This window comes from Somniosus microcephalus, chromosome 3 (assembly GCF_052327205.1).
Source record: "Somniosus microcephalus isolate GS21.2 chromosome 3, FLI_Smic_1.0, whole genome shotgun sequence".
NCBI lineage: Eukaryota > Metazoa > Chordata > Chondrichthyes > Squaliformes > Somniosidae > Somniosus > Somniosus microcephalus.
Window position 1 is genome coordinate 227,312,393 of NC_140989.1, and position 15,620 is coordinate 227,328,012.

General features: G+C 47.4%; 1 long non-coding RNA gene across 1 annotated transcript in view; it reads left to right on the plus strand.

Annotated features, from left to right (window-relative positions):
* The first annotated feature begins 7,128 nt into the window (after window positions 1–7,128).
* The window catches only part of LOC147121750 (uncharacterized), a 29,339-nt gene continuing 20,847 nt past the window's right edge, over window positions 7,129–15,620 (plus strand). Inside the window, exon 1 of the long non-coding RNA XR_015075408.1 lies at window positions 7,129–7,192. This is a non-coding gene — a long non-coding RNA (uncharacterized LOC147121750). The remainder of the gene's footprint in view (window positions 7,193–15,620) is intronic.

Genomic DNA, 15,620 nt, shown 5'->3' on the forward strand with positions numbered 1-15,620 from the left:
CAGCGCGTTCCTCCCCCGTGCCGGGATTGCTGTGACACTTTGGAGTGAAGTCAGGGTGCACTCGGTGATGGAGCCGGGGGGAGAGCGCGAGGAGCCGGAGGCTGATGGGGCAGCGACGGGAGAGGAACGGCCCGAGGGGGTTCTGCATCACCCCAAGGTACAGGGGCAAGGGGTTGAGGGGGCTGGGACTCGGCACCACCTGCCTACAGAAATCCGCCCCCCCTCCGGTCACAACCTCAGGACGTCCCAAAACACTTGGCAGACAAGTACTTTTTGAAGTGTTGTCACTGGAAATCTAAGAAACTACAGCAGATAATTTGTGCACAGCAAGCTCCCACAAACAGCAATGACCAGATAACCAGATAATCGAAGCTTTGACCACGCTCGATCAGCTCCGATGGACGGGTCACATTGTCCGCATGCTCGATACGAGACTCCCAAAACAAGCGCTCTACTCGGAGCTCCGGCTCGGCAAGAGAGCCCCAGGTGGGCAGAGGAAACGCTTCAAGGACACCCTCAAAGCCTCCTTGAAAAAGTGTAACATCCCCACCGACACGTGGGAATCCCTGGCCCAGGACCATGTAGGGGGTTTGCACAGGCGTGTTTGGTCAGTCAGCTTTGCCTCTGACTACCTTCTTTGAGCAGTTCGAATCGCTCGCCCGCTGGGTTCTGGACACCGGACTTAGATACAGGCAGCGATACAGAAAATCGAGTAGACAAGTGGTTTGGTGTAAAAGAACTTAGATTTTATTGAACTGAAAAATTATAACGATCTTACACAAGAAAATTACTGGTACAGCACACTAGACATAAAATGCTTATACTTAAAGGGAATGGGGAATACACGGCACAATTGAGGGAAAACAACGATATTAGCAATCCCCTTAATTCCCACCCCCTATACCTAACTAGATTAGACTATGAGGGGCCAGAACTTCATGCTCACCAATCCAAGAACTTGTTATGTTTTAAAAAAAGCAGTTGAAGGTTTTGGGTTCACTCCTTGTGCACTCTGTGGCCTGCCGATGTCACGTGGTTCCAGCGTGCTGCAAGCATGCCGTCCAGGTAAAATACCCCAATATTAAAGTCTCTGCCTGGGTATTTTACCTCGCAGGACGGGCTCTTCTTCAGTTGATGTTCTTCCTTGGTTGATCTTGTTGGGTTGAATGAGCTGGACTGAGGGCCCATTTATTCGAAGCCCCACGCAGTCTTCTTCATACAACCCGTCCTGGTTGTAATCTGGCAGCAAGTTGAGAGGCAGGAGGCAGGAGAGAAGAGGCAAGAGAGAGAGTGGCTTCCTGATGGGCCCATAGTTATACCCCATCGGGAGCCCTTATCTGCGCTCCAAATCAGTTCAGTCCTTTGTCTGATCTGGGTGAGTTCGTTTAAATGTTTAAAAACGTTTATAAAAATGACCTGTAGAGTGATAGTCAATGGGGCAGTAATTCGGGTCGGTGGCTTGCCGCGCGTGCAAGCCCCTGATATGCACTTACCCGACGCGCTGACATTTCACCTCCAGGGACGCCTGGAATTCCATTTTGAAACAGAAGAATCCCGGGCAGCGTTTGACGTCACGCCGCCCAGGAGTGCAGCCAGCGCGAAGCCTGGAGCGCGCTGTGCAAGTGAGACATGCCCCTTGAGGTCTCAGTTTAATAGGACACGCCCCCAATGTTTCTCACAAGCTGCTAAGCATTTTTACATGCAAAGCAGCATTTTAAATAGGTTTTTGGTATTTTTATGAAGCTTTTGGTAACTTTTATAAACTTTTAAAAACGTTTACATTATTTTGAAGAATCTGAAGTAGTTTTAAACAGAATTAAAGCAATTTAAAGACTTTTAAAAGCCCTAAAAGATTTTTTTTTATTCCATTTATTTATTTAGCAATGTCGTCGTCATACGTGTCTTCACGCTGTTCCCTTTGGGGAACTGTATGAAGTGGTGGAAGGATTTATGGCCATGAGTAACACTCATTCCGTGACCGTAACCATCTTTGAACCAGCCATTAGGGTGGTTAGTCCTATGGCAGGAGGGTTTTACGGGCTCCCACAAGCTATACAAGGAGGGGGGGCCACCCACACCCACGGACGCAAATATCCCACTGGATGTCAACCCAGAATTTAGAGCCGGAGCTCCGACTCCACTTGCCGGGACTGTCTGGAGCGGGGTTCGAAACCCTACCCTGATCTGGCCCAGCGGCGGGGATCCTACCGCTACGCCAAAGGCCCAATCCAATTAGCAACGTGAAATGGCTGGAATGAGCACAATTCACGGCATTAAAAGAACTCACAATTGAACTGATGATGACCTCAGCAATCTCCTCAACGAGGTGGAGGCGCAGTGCCTGCTCATCATTGGTAATGAGAAGTCAAAGGCGCCGCAAAAAGGACAGATGATAGCTTGGTCTTTCAAGTGGCAGCATAGGGCTCCAGTCACGGGGAGGGAAAAGGCGCAGGAAACGTATGGGTGTCACCTTTTGCGCGGAGTGGGCCTTTTGCGTAGCGGTAAGCATCCCCGCCGCTGGGCCAGAAGGAGTAGGGTTTCGAACCCCGCTCCAGACAGTCCCGGCAAGTGGAGTCGGAGCTCCAACTATAAATTCTGGGTGGACATCCAGCGGGATACTTGCGTCCGCGGGTGTGGGTGGCCCCCCCCCCTCAGATGGGTTGTGGGAGCCCGTAAAACCCTCACACCATAGGACTAACCACCCTAATGGCTGGTATGAAGATGGTTATGGTCACGGAAGGAGTGTTAACGTGGCCAGAAATCCTTCCACCACTTCATACAGTTCCCGAAAGGGAACAGTGTGAGGATACGTACGACAATGACCTGTTGCGCAATGCACCTCCTTGGTCCCTCAGTCGCAGATGCGAGGGGGCAAATCGTGCAATTGTTAAATTTTTCATTTTATTTACATGTAAAATGTTGGCCCAGTAATTCCCTTCCAAACGTGCAAGTACGGTTGGGGTACTTACGCGTCTGTCCGGAGGAAATGCCAGCTTTCAGCATGCACAGCGCATGCGGGGAAAACCGGCATTTCCTGTCCTCTGAACGAAGGGGTTCAGAGGCAGAACGCGTGCGACTGTACAGGCAGCGCGTGCGCAGTAAAATTCGCCGCTTTCATTCATGCTTTCAGTGAGGTCAAGTCCTTACAACTTACACATGAAAAAAGCATGAGTACAGTTGCTCCAGAGGCTGCGGTTGTTTGGGAAAGGGAGGAAAGTTATTTTAAGAAATGCTGAGGTAAGTTTTAAAGTTTATTTTTGTTTTTTAAAACGGGTTTTCAGTACTGTAGGTAGAAGGATCAATTGTGGCTATGTGAATTGAATTTGCTGTGTTTATTAAATGTGAAAATGACTCCAACATTTTTAAGAAAGAAACTTTTCATCAGTAATATATTCTTTTAAGTAATTATGTATGTATGTCTGTATATATTCCTTTGCGTGTATGTATATATTCCTTTACTTATGTGTATGAATGTATGTATTTAATTATGACTTTCAGAGAAAGTAACTTATTGGAAAATCATAATTAAAAACATACATTCATACACATAAGTAAAGGAATATAAAACATACATACATATACGTAAAGGAATATATGCGGACATACATACATAATTACTTATTACTGATGAAAAGTTTCTTTCTTAAAAGTGTTGGAAATGTTACATTACTCATTTTAGAACACTCATTCTCACAATCAATTCACACAGCCACAATTGCTCCTTCTACCTACCGTACTGAAAACCCGTTTAAAAAAAAAAATTTTAACTTTAAAACTAACCTCAGCATTTCTTAAAATAACTTTCCTCCCTTTCCCAAACAAAAATATTGCCTTGCAGAAGCTCCACGATAAAATATATCTTCCTCCGCAGCCTTGGAGCAACTTTACACATGCTTTTTTCAAGTGTAACTTGTAAGGACTTACCCTGACTGAATCCATGAATGAAATCGACGAAGTTCACTGCGCATGCGCTGCCTGTGCAGTTGCACGCGCTGTGCCTCTGAACCCCTTCGTTCAGAGGACTGGAAATGCCGGCGTTCCCCGCATGCACGGTGTTTCCTGAACGCCGGCATTTCATCCGGCCAGATGCGTGAGTACCCAGACCGTACTCACGCATTTGGACCCGAATTACTGGGCCATTATGTCTAAAGTAGCCTCGAAACCCTGGCCGTTGTTAAAGACAAGTTGTGAATTGCTCCCATTCAGGCTTAATGTCTCTGGTGAGCGGTTCCCGATTTAAAATGCAGAAAGCCTAATGGCTTGATGGAGCCCATTCCAACTTAATGACTGGAATGTACAGTCTTTTGTTCATTTTATCAGTCCTTACAAAGTCTTTGATTAGTTTAAAACTTGAACTCCTTGACCTACTTGCAGAACCTTTGTTTTAAAATCCCATTTGGCCTGGTCACGAGGTTTACCACAGCCATTTTGGGTACCCTGGTTTTAAAATCAAGTCCATCCAGGGTCCCTTTTAATTAATAACTTCAGGGAACGTTGGAATTTTAAGAACCTTACAACCGCACAAAGTGGAGGAGAAGCATCCGGGAAGGCGCCGAACACCTCGAGTCTCTTTGCCGGCAGCAAGCGGAAGCCAAGCGCAGGCAGTGCAAGGAGCGCACGTCAACCCAAGCACCCCACCCACCCGCCCCGTCAACCACCGTCTGCCCCACCTGCGACAAAGACTGTAGGTCCCGCATTGGACTCATCAGTCACCTGGGAACTCATTTTTAATGTGGAAGCAAGTCATCCTCGGTTCTGAGGGACTGCCTAAGAAGAAGACTCAGTACTGCACGGGAGTGTCAGCCGAGATTTCGTGCTCAAGACTCCACACTTGAACCCACAACCTTCTACCTACTAAGCCACGACTGACAACAAAATAAGCAGACAGATAATGAAACATTTGGGTTGTAGAGGGCTCCATTACACTGCTACTTTCATATCAGTGCAAAGGGGTTTTGGCTGAGTATTGACAGAAACATAACGGGCCAGAAATTCGCGGCCAAAGGCGTGAGTGCGCTCGGGGTACTCACGCATCTGGCCGTTGGAAATGCCGGCGTTCAGCATGAACAGCGCATGCGGGGAACGCCGGCATTTCCAGACCTCGAGCGCATGCGACTGCACAGGCAGCGCTTGCGCAGTGAACTTCGTAGATTTCATTCATGAAATCCGTGAGGGTAAGTCCTCAGAAGTTACACGTAAAAAAAGCAAGTGTAAAGTGGTTCATTGGCTGCGGAGGAAGAAACATTTTATCGTGGAGCTTCTGAAATGCAATATTTTTGTTTGGGAAAGGGAGGGAAGTTATTTTAAGAAATTTTAAGTAAGTTTTAAAGTTAAAATTTTTTTTTTTTTAAAGGGTTTTCAGAACGGTAGGTAGAAGGAGCAATTGTGGCTGTGTGAATGGAATGTGAGAATGAGTTATGTATGTATGTCCACATATATTCCTTTACGTATATGTATGTATGTTTTATATTCCTTTACTAATGTGTATGAATGTATGTTTTTAATTATGATTTTCCAATAAGTTGCTTTCTCTGAAAGTCATAATTAAATAATACATTCATACACATAAGTAAAGGAATATATACATAACACGCAAAGGAATATATACAGACATACATACTTTCAGAAGCTCCACGATAAGAAATATCTTCCTCCGCAGCCTCTGGAGCAACTGTACCCATGCTTTTTTCATGTGTAAGTTGTAAGGACTTGACCTCACTGAAAGCAGTAATGAAAGCGGCGAATTATACTGCGCACGCGCTGCCTGTGCAGTCGCACGCGTTCTGCCTCTGAACCCCTTCGTTCAGAGGACAGGAAATGCCGGTTTTCCCCACATGCACTGTGCATGCTGAAAACCGGCATTTCATCCAGCCAGATGCGTAAGTACCCCGACCGTACTCGCGCATTTGGAAGGGAATTACTGGGCCAACATTTTACATGTCAATAAAATGAAAAATTTAACAATTGCACGACTTGCCCCCTCGCATCTGCGACTGAGGGTCCAAGGAGGTGCATTGCGCAAGAGGTCATCATCGTACGTATCCTCACACTGTTCCCTTTGGGGAACTGTATGAAGTGGTGGAAGGATTTATGGCCGTGATTAACGCTCATTCCGTGACCGTAACCATCTTTGAACCAGCCATTAGGGTGGTTAGTCCTATGGCGGGAGGGTTTTACGGGCTCCCACAACCCATCTGAGGGGGGGGGGGCCACCAACACCCACGGACGCAAGTATCCCGCTGGATGTCCACCCAGAATTTAAAGTTGGAACTCCGACTCCACTTGCCGGGACTGTCTGGAGTGGGGTTCAAAACCCTACTCCTTCTGGCCCAGCGGCGGGGATGCTTACTGCTACGCAAAAGGCCCACTCCGCACAAAAGGTGACACCCATACGTTTCCTGCGCCTTTTCCCTCCCCGTGACTGGAGCCCTATGCTGCCATTTCACGTTGCTAATCGGATTGGGCCTTTGTCATAGCGGTAGGATCTCCGCCGCTGGGCCAAATCAGGGTAGGGTTTCGAACCCCGCACCAGACAGTCCCGGCAAGTGGAGTCGGAGCTCCGGCTCTAAATTCTGGGTTGACATCCAGTGGGATATTTGTGTCCGTGGGTGTGGGTGGCCCCCCTCCTTGTATAGCTTGTGGGAGCCCGTAAAACCCTCCCGCCATAGGACTAACCGCCCTAATGGCTGGTTCAAAGATGGTTACGGTCACGGAATGAGCGTTAATCATGGCCATAAATCCTTCCACCACTTCATACAGTTCCCCAAAGGGAACAGTGTGAAGACACGTATGACGACAACATTGCTAAATAAATAAATGGAATTAAAAAAATTCTTTTAGGGCTTTTAAAAGTCTTCAAATTGCTTTAATTCTGTTTAAAACTACTTCAGATTACTCAAAATAATGTAAACATTTTAAAAAGTTTATAAAAGTTACCAAAATCTTCAAAAAACTTCCAAAAACCTATTTAAACTGCTGCTTTGCATGTAAAAATGGTTAGCAGCTTGACAGAAACATTGGGGGCGTGTCCAGTGAAACTGAGACCTCAAGGGGCGTGTCTCACTTGCACTGCACGCTACAGGCTTCACGCTGGCTGCACTCCTGGGCGGCGTGACGTCATACGCTGCCCGGGATTCTTCTTCTGGAAACACCAATTCCAGGCGTCCCTGGAGCTGATCGGCAGTAGCGCGGGGTAAGTGTAAATACGGGGCTTGCACGCGCTGCAAGCCCCGTTCTGGAATTTCTGGGCCATTATAACTCAGGAGTCAGGCCATCCTGCAACAGTTTGAGTTGCAACTCCAGCCCCGTTAGAAGCCACATTTTAAAAGTGCCCAGGCAATGTGCTGGACTTCTTGGAACTTGGAAAAGTTGCAAGAGTGCAGACACTCCTGCCTATTCTTTCCCAACATTAAAAACGTTCCACCCACAGGGCGTAGCTCTACAGCTGCTTCCAACAATGCAGGTGAAAATGACCTTTGTTGTCGACCTCAGCTGCAACATAACTTCTGCCCCGACCCCCCACTGTACTCTAGTCCTCCCGCCCCCCCACTGTACTCTAGTCCTCCCGCCCCCCCACTGTACTCTAGTCCTCCCGCCCCCCCACTGTACTCTAGTCCTCCCGCCACCCCACTGTACTCCAATCCTCCCACCCCCCCACTGTACTCTAGTCCTCCCGCCCCCCCACTGTACTCTAGTCCTCCCGCCCCCCCACTGTACTCCAGTCCTCCCACCCCCCCACTGTACTCTAGTCCTCCCGCCCCCCCACTGTACTCTAGTCCTCCCACCCCCCCACTGTACTCTAGTCCTCCCGCCCCCCCACTGTACTCTAGTCCTCCCGCCCCCCCACTGTACTCTAGTCCTCCCACCCCCCCACTGTACTCTAGTCCTCCCGCCCCCCCACTGTACTCTAGTCCTCCCACCCCCCCACTGTACTCTAGTCCTCCCACCCCCCCACTGTACTCTAGTCCTCCCGCCCCCCCACTGTACTCTAGTCCTCCCGCCCCCCCACTGTACTCTAGTCCTCCCGCCCCCCCCACTGTACTCTAGTCCTCCCGCCACCCCACTGTACTCTAGTCCTCCCGCCACCCCACTGTACTCTAGTCCTCCCGCCACCCCACTGTACTCTAGTCCTCCCACCCCCCCACTGTACTCTAGTCCTCCCACCCCCCCACTGTACTCTAGTCCTCCCGCCCCCCCACTGTACTCTAGTCCTCCCGCCCCCCCACTGTACTCTAGTCCTCCCGCCACCCCACTGTACTCTAGTCCTCCCGCCCCCCCACTGTACTCTAGTCCTCCCGCCACCCCACTGTACTCTAGTCCTCCCACCCCCCCACTGTACTCTAGTCCTCTAGATATAAAGACCATCATTCCATTAGCCTTTTTTATTATTCTGTGTACCTGTTCTTGACATTTTAATGATCTATGTATTTGGACCGCCACTGTTTCTAGCTTTTCATCATTTAGAAAGTACTCTGTTCTGTCCTTTTTAGGTCCAAATTGGATGACATCACATTTGCCTACATTAAATTCCATTTGCCACAGTTTTGCCAATTCACTTAATCTATTAATATCTCTTTGCAATTTTATGCTTCCATCTACACTGCTAACAATGCCGCCCATCTTTGTGTCATCAGCAAACTTGGATGTGTGGCTTTCTATCCCATCATCTAAGTCGTTAATAAATACGGTGGATAGTTGAGGCCCCAACACAGATCCTTGCAGATTCAAGTCCCACTCCAGAAACTAAAGGTTGTGGGTTCAAGTCCCACTCCAGAGACTTGAGCACAAAAATCTAGGCTGACACTCCAGTGCAGTACTTTCGGATGAAACGTTAAACCAAGGCCACATCTGCTCTCTCAGGTGGACGTAAAAGATCCCATGGCACTATTTCGAAGGAGAGCAGAGGAGTTATCCCCGGTGTCCTAGCCAATATTTATCCCTCAATCAACATCACTAAAACACATTGGCCCAGAAATTCGGGTCGGGGGCTTCCCGCGGGTGTAAGCCCCCGATCTGCACTTACCTTGCGCGCCGGCAGTTGAGCAGTGGGCCCCTGTGGGATTCCGATCCTGGGCCTGCTCCAACTGCCGGCGCGCAGTGCTTGCGTATCCCAGGGGCGCAGTTAGTTCGATGCGTCCCCTGGGATCACGTGGGCCATGGGGAGCCAATCGGAGCAGGGAATGCCCATTCATAAGTTTTGACAGGAAGACCTGTCAAAACTTATAAATACTACAGGCCCCAGAACATCACTAAATCTTCAAATAATTTTTTTTTTAAATAAACTATAAATTACATGAAATAACTTTTAAACAACAATTTAAATTTTTGAAAAAATAATTTTATTTCCAACGGGGCTAAAAATAAACTTACCTGGCTTTAAAGTATTTAAAAATAATAAACCTGTGGAAAAAATGTTTCAGTTTTAACTAATTCACCACTTACCTTGTAAAAAGCAGGCCTTACGCCTGCTTTTTACATTTCTAAATCCTGCAGGCTTACAATCCCGGGAAAACCTGCAAAAAAAATGTAAGTTTGATGCGCACGCGCAGCCTCTCCTGCGCGCGTGTTCGACCTCTGAACCTCTTCGTTCAGAGGATCGGAAGTGCCGGTTTCCTGCACATGCGCAGTGCATGCAGAAAACCGGCACTTCCATTCAGCCTACGGGTGAGTACCCCGTGCGTACTCACCCGTGGAAACCCAAATTTCTGGGCCATTATCTGGTCATTATCACATTGCTGTTTGTGGGAACTTGCTGTGCACAAACTGGCTGTCACATTTCCTACATTACAACGGTGACTACACTTCAAAAAGTACTTCATTGGCTGTAAAGTGCTTTGAGATGTCCGGTGGTCGTGAAAGTGTTTTTTCTTTTTCTCACACTATACACTGGTCTCTCACACTATACCCTGTGGACTCACACAATAACCTTCTTCTTCTTATCGTGTCCACGGACAGTCTATACATAGCCCAGCCAGAACTGGACACATTTTTGCGCCTTGTTGTTGAATTCGGCAAGGTCTGCAACAGTGCAGGGTTCCTCTAACGATGGGCATTGCAGGAGATGTTGCATAGTCTGTGCCTCAGTTCCACATTCACAAGTTGTCGAGCTGGTTGAATATCCCCATTTGCTTCGTGACACCTTTGAGCAACCTACACCGGTCCTAAGTCTGTTAAGGCACTTCCAGGTTGCCCAATTGCAATTAGCTCCTGGGGGAAGGCTTTCATCAAGACAATAACCTAGGGTCTCACAATATATCCTGTGGTCCCTCACACTAAACCCTGGTCACTCACAATATACCATGGGGACTCACATTACACCCTGGGGTCTCACACTATTACCGGGGTCCCTCACACTATGCCCTGGGGTCAAAAATATACGCTGAGGTCTCACACTATACCTGGGGTCTCTCTCTATACCCTAGGATCTCATTCTGTACCCTGGGGTCTCACACTATACCCTGGTCCCTCACACCAAACTCTTGTCCCTCACATTATACCTTAGGGTCTCACACTGTATCCTGGATTTCACACTATACCCTGGGCACTCACACTATACCGTGGCCCCTCACACTATACCCTGATTCTCACACTATACCCTGGGGTCTCACACTAACACACACACTCTTTCACACATTCTCACTCTCAGCCTCACTTCAGTACTTTCCAGTTTCTTGCCATTAAGATAATAACTAGCTCTACGATTTTTCCTGCCAAAGTGCATAACCGCACACTTTCCAGTATTGTATTCCATCTGCCAAATCTCTGCCCACTTACTTAGCCTGTCTATGTCCCCTTGCAGGTTTTGTATGTCCTCCTCACTCACTACTTTCCCTCCCATCTTAGTATCATCTGCAAACTTTGATATGTTACACTTGGTCCCCTCCTCCAAATCGTTAATATAGATTGTAAAGAGTTGGGGTCCCAGCACTGACCCCTGCGGAACACCACTAGTTACTGATAAAATTCTAACAGGACTAGACAGACTAGATGCAGGAAGGATGTTCCTGATGGCGGGGGAGTCCAAAACCAGGGGTCACAGTCTAAAGATAAGGGGTAAGCCATTTAGGACAGAGATGAGGAGGAATTTCTTCACCCAGAGAGTGGTGAACCTGTGGAATTCTCTACCACAGAAGGCAGTTGAAGCCAATTCATTAAATATATTCAAGAAGGAGTTAGATATATTTCTTAAGGCTAAAGGGATCAAGGGATATGGGGAGAAGGCAGGGACAGGGTACTGAGTTTGGATGATCAGCCATGATCTCATTGAATGGCGGAGCAGGCTCAAGGGGCCGAATGGGCTACTCCTGCTCCTATCTTCTATGTTTCTAAGAACATAAGAAATAGAAGCAGGAGTAGGCCATTTGACCCTTCGAGCCAGCTCCACCATTCAATAAGATCATGGCTGATCTTCTACCTCATCTCCACTTTCCTGCACTATCCCCATATCCTTTGATTGCCTTAATATTAAAAAATCTATCGATCTCTGTCTTGAACATACTCAACGACTGAGCCTCCACAGCCCTCTGGGGTAGAGAATTACAAAGATTCACCACCCTCTGAGTGAAGAAATTTCCCCTCATCTCAGTCCTAAATGGCCGACCCCTTATTCTGAGACTGTGACACCTGGTTCTAGACTCCCCAGCCAGGGGACACAGCCTCCCTGCAACTATCCTGTCAAGTCCTGTAAGAATTTTGAATGTTTCTGTTGTATCCGTGTGTTAATGGAGACACGGAATGCAGGAGTTGGTTTAACAGGTGTTTACTGAACAAAGTCTGGAGGTGAACTAAAAGATACAAGACGCTATACAGGCTTATATACCCGAGTGGTCACTACCGGTATTACAGTACACAGGGGCTCTTAAAGGTACATACACTACAATTCCTCCCCTTTTAGATAATTAGTACATAATATTTTAAGTAATCATTAATTACATGTTACAAGAACAATAATCTATACATTGCTGCAGTTAATCAATTATAAGTCAGTCTCTCTGGAGGCTTCCTGACTCGGTCCGGATAACGCCTCGGTGGTGTAGTAGTTTTCGGTGGTGTAGTAGGTTCTTTTGGCAAGGTCGATTCGGCTTGAATACCAGTGTCGGGTTCATTTGGTTCCAGTATCACCGGATCGGAGGTAGATACTATGGGTATCTCTGCTTCATCATTAGGCGTACAGAGTTGTGGTGTAGGTTGTCCCTTTTCGGATGACTCTATGATCTGGTCAGCATGGCGCATTATTATGCTTTCACCAATGTCCACGGTATACATCAGCGGTCCTAGTCGTGTGCAAATAGTTCCAGGCTGCCATTTCTCGGTATGGTAGTCCCGGGCCAAAACTTGTTGACCTACCTGGAAGGTTCTAGTTGGCCTTTCATTCATGCCTTGAAATTGCCAGTTCTCTACGTCCCTTCTGATGTTTGGCTTGATCAAATCCAGCCGGCATCTTAGTCTTCTATTGAAAAACATCATGGCGGGAGTTTGGTTTGTAACTACGTGTGTTGCATTCCTGTATGCAAACAAGAAGTTATCTACCTTATGTTGTAGATTTATGTCTTCATTACCCATGTCCTTTATGGCTTTCTTGAAGGTCTGGACAAACCTTTCAGCTAATCCATTGGTGGCGGGACGGTATGGGGCGGATGTGTAGTGCTTAACCCCATTGTTTTTTAAGAACTTCCTGAATTCTTTGGACACAAATTGCAGTCCATTATCAGAACAGATCTGTTCAGGCAGCCCATTCCTGGCAAATATGGTCCTTAATACTGTGATGGTTTTTTCCGTGGTGGTAGAGGACATCTTTATTACCTCCGGCCACTTGGAGTGTGCATCAACCGCGATTAAGAACATTGAGTCCATAAATGGACCAGCAAAGTCGATATGTACCCTTTGCCATGGAGATGAGGGCCACTCCCATGGATGTAGAGGGGCTTGTGGTGGAGCATTTTGGACCTTCTGGCATCCTAGGCAGCTCTTGGTCATTTCTTCGATGTCTCCATCGATACCTGGCCACCATACAAACGCTCTGGCTAGGTTCTTCATTTTCACTCCACCCAGATGCCCCTCGTGAAGCTCCTTTAGCACTTTATCCTGGAGTTTGGGTGGAATCACCACTCGGGATCCACACATCAAGGTTCCTCGGCACACTGACAGCTGTTCTCTTCTTTGCGAGAATGCTGGCAACAGTGGTTCGCCATGTGCTGGCCATCCCTTCACTGTTAAATCGTAGACTCGTGAGAGAGTTGGGTCATTTCTCGTTTCCTTTTCAATGGTAGAATTTGTTACTGGTAAACATTCTACTATGGTTGAGTGGAACATCTCCACTGGGTCCACTGTAGGTGCCTCTTCTACCGTTGGCAACGGTAGGTGCGATAAACCGTCAGCATTCCCATGCTGTTTTGATCCTTTGTATTCTATGTCATATTGGTGTGCCCCTAGGAAAAGGGACCACCTCTGTAGCCTTTGTGCTGTCATAATGGGAACGCCCTTTTTAGGGTTGAATATGGAGACGAGGGGTTGATGGTCAGTCAACAAGGTAAATTTTTGTCCGTGTAGGTAATGGTTGAATTTCTTCACTCCCCACACCAGGCTGAGTGCTTCCCTGTCGATCTGGGCATAGTTACGCTCAGCTGAGTTCAATGAGCGTGACGCATAAAGCTATCGGCCGCTCCGAGCCATCAGGGAATCTATGCGATAATACCGCTCCTACGCCGTAAGGGGATGCATCACACGCCAGTCTGATTGGCAGTGATGGGTTGTAATGAGCCAACACTTCCTTGGACGTGATCAAGCCTTTGCATTTATGGAAGGCACGTTTACAGTCTTCGCTCCATTTCCAAATTACTCCCGTTTGTAGCAGTGCATTAAGAGGGTGCAGAACAGTTGACAAGTTCGGTAAAAATCTATGATAGTAATTTATCAATCCCAGGAACGACCTTAATTGTGAGACATTTTCAGGTGCTGGGGCTTTTATGACCACTTCAATTTTTTCAGGTGATTTATGCAACCCTTCTTCGTTAATTATATGGCCACAATATGATATTTGTTTCTGGAAAAATTCGCACTTGGGGCGATTTGCTCGTAGGCCCCGTTCTCTCAGCCTAGTGAGCACCTGCTCCAAATTGGCAAGGTGCTCATTGTCGTTTTCTCCTGTTACAAGGATGTCGTCTAGGTAGCATTGAGTCCCCGGAATCCCTTGCAGGACTTGCTCCATAGCTCTTTGCCAGATAGCTGGAGCTGATGCTACTCCAAAAACCAGTCGATTGTACTGGTCCAGGCCATTGTGTGTGTTTATCGTGAGATACTTTTTAGAGGCCTCCTCAACCTCCATCTGTAGATATGCCTGTGCCAAGTCAATTTTGGTGAAACGTTTCCCTCCGGATAGTGAGGCGAAAATATCTTCTATCCTTGGAAGAGGATACTGTATCGTGTGAAGGACCAGTTTTACAGTCACCTTGAAGTCCCCACAGATGCGAATTTTTCTCTGTTCTTCAGATTTATCATTATTCAACATTTTCTTCATGACCGGGACGATGGGTGTTGCCCACTCGCTCCAATCTACCTTGGATAACACGCCTGCTTTTTCCAAATTCTCCAGCTCTGCATCGACTGCTGGACGAATTGCGTATGGCACCGGCCTTGCCTTAAAAAACTTGGGAATTGCCGCATCTTCCACTTTTATTGAGGCGGTGACGCCTTTCAAGGTTCCTAGTTCCTGTTGAAACACTTAGAACATAAGAACATAAGAACATAAGGAGCAGGAGTAGGCCAATCGGCCCCTCGAGCCTGCTCCACCATTCAATAAGATCATGGCTGATCTGATCCTAACCTCAAATCTTCTATCACACTGCATCCACCCGAACCCATGTGATCTCCCGGGAGAGGCGAAAAACCAGATAAAGACCCAATGGCCAATTTGGGAGAAAAAAATCTGGGAAATTCCTCTCCGACCCATCTAGGCGATCGAAATTCTTCCAGGAGATCACTCTGTCCCTATATTTTCTACAGTACTTACCTTCTGTAAAGGCGATCTCCACCCCAGCCAGGAACAGGAATAAAACCATCTCCTGAAATCTAACAGAATTAGAACACAGTAGGAGCAGAACAAGGCTACACGGCCCCTGGGCCCGCTCCACTACCCTCAGGGCCATGACCATTCCGAACCCAGACTCATGTCCAATTTCCTGCCCGCTCCCCGTAACCCTTTATTCCCTTTACTTCTAGGAAACTATCTATTTCTGTTTTAAATTTATTTAATGATGTAGCTTCCACAGCTTTCTGGGGCAGCAAATTCCACAAACCTACCACCCTCTGAGTGAAGAAGTTTCTCCTCATCTCAGTTTTGAATGAGCAGCCCCTTATTTTAAGATTATGCCCCCTAGTTCTAGTTTCACCCATCATTGGGAACATCCTCACCGCATCCACCCGATCAAGCCCCTTCACAATCTTATATGTTTCAATAAGATCGCCTCTCATTCTTCTGAACTCCAAAGAGTAGAGTCCCAATCTACTCAACCTCTCCTCAAATGACCACCCCCTCATCCCCGGGATTAACCGAGTGAACCTTCTTTGTACTGACTCGAGAGCAAGTATGTCTTTTCTTAAGTATGGACACCAAAACTGTATGC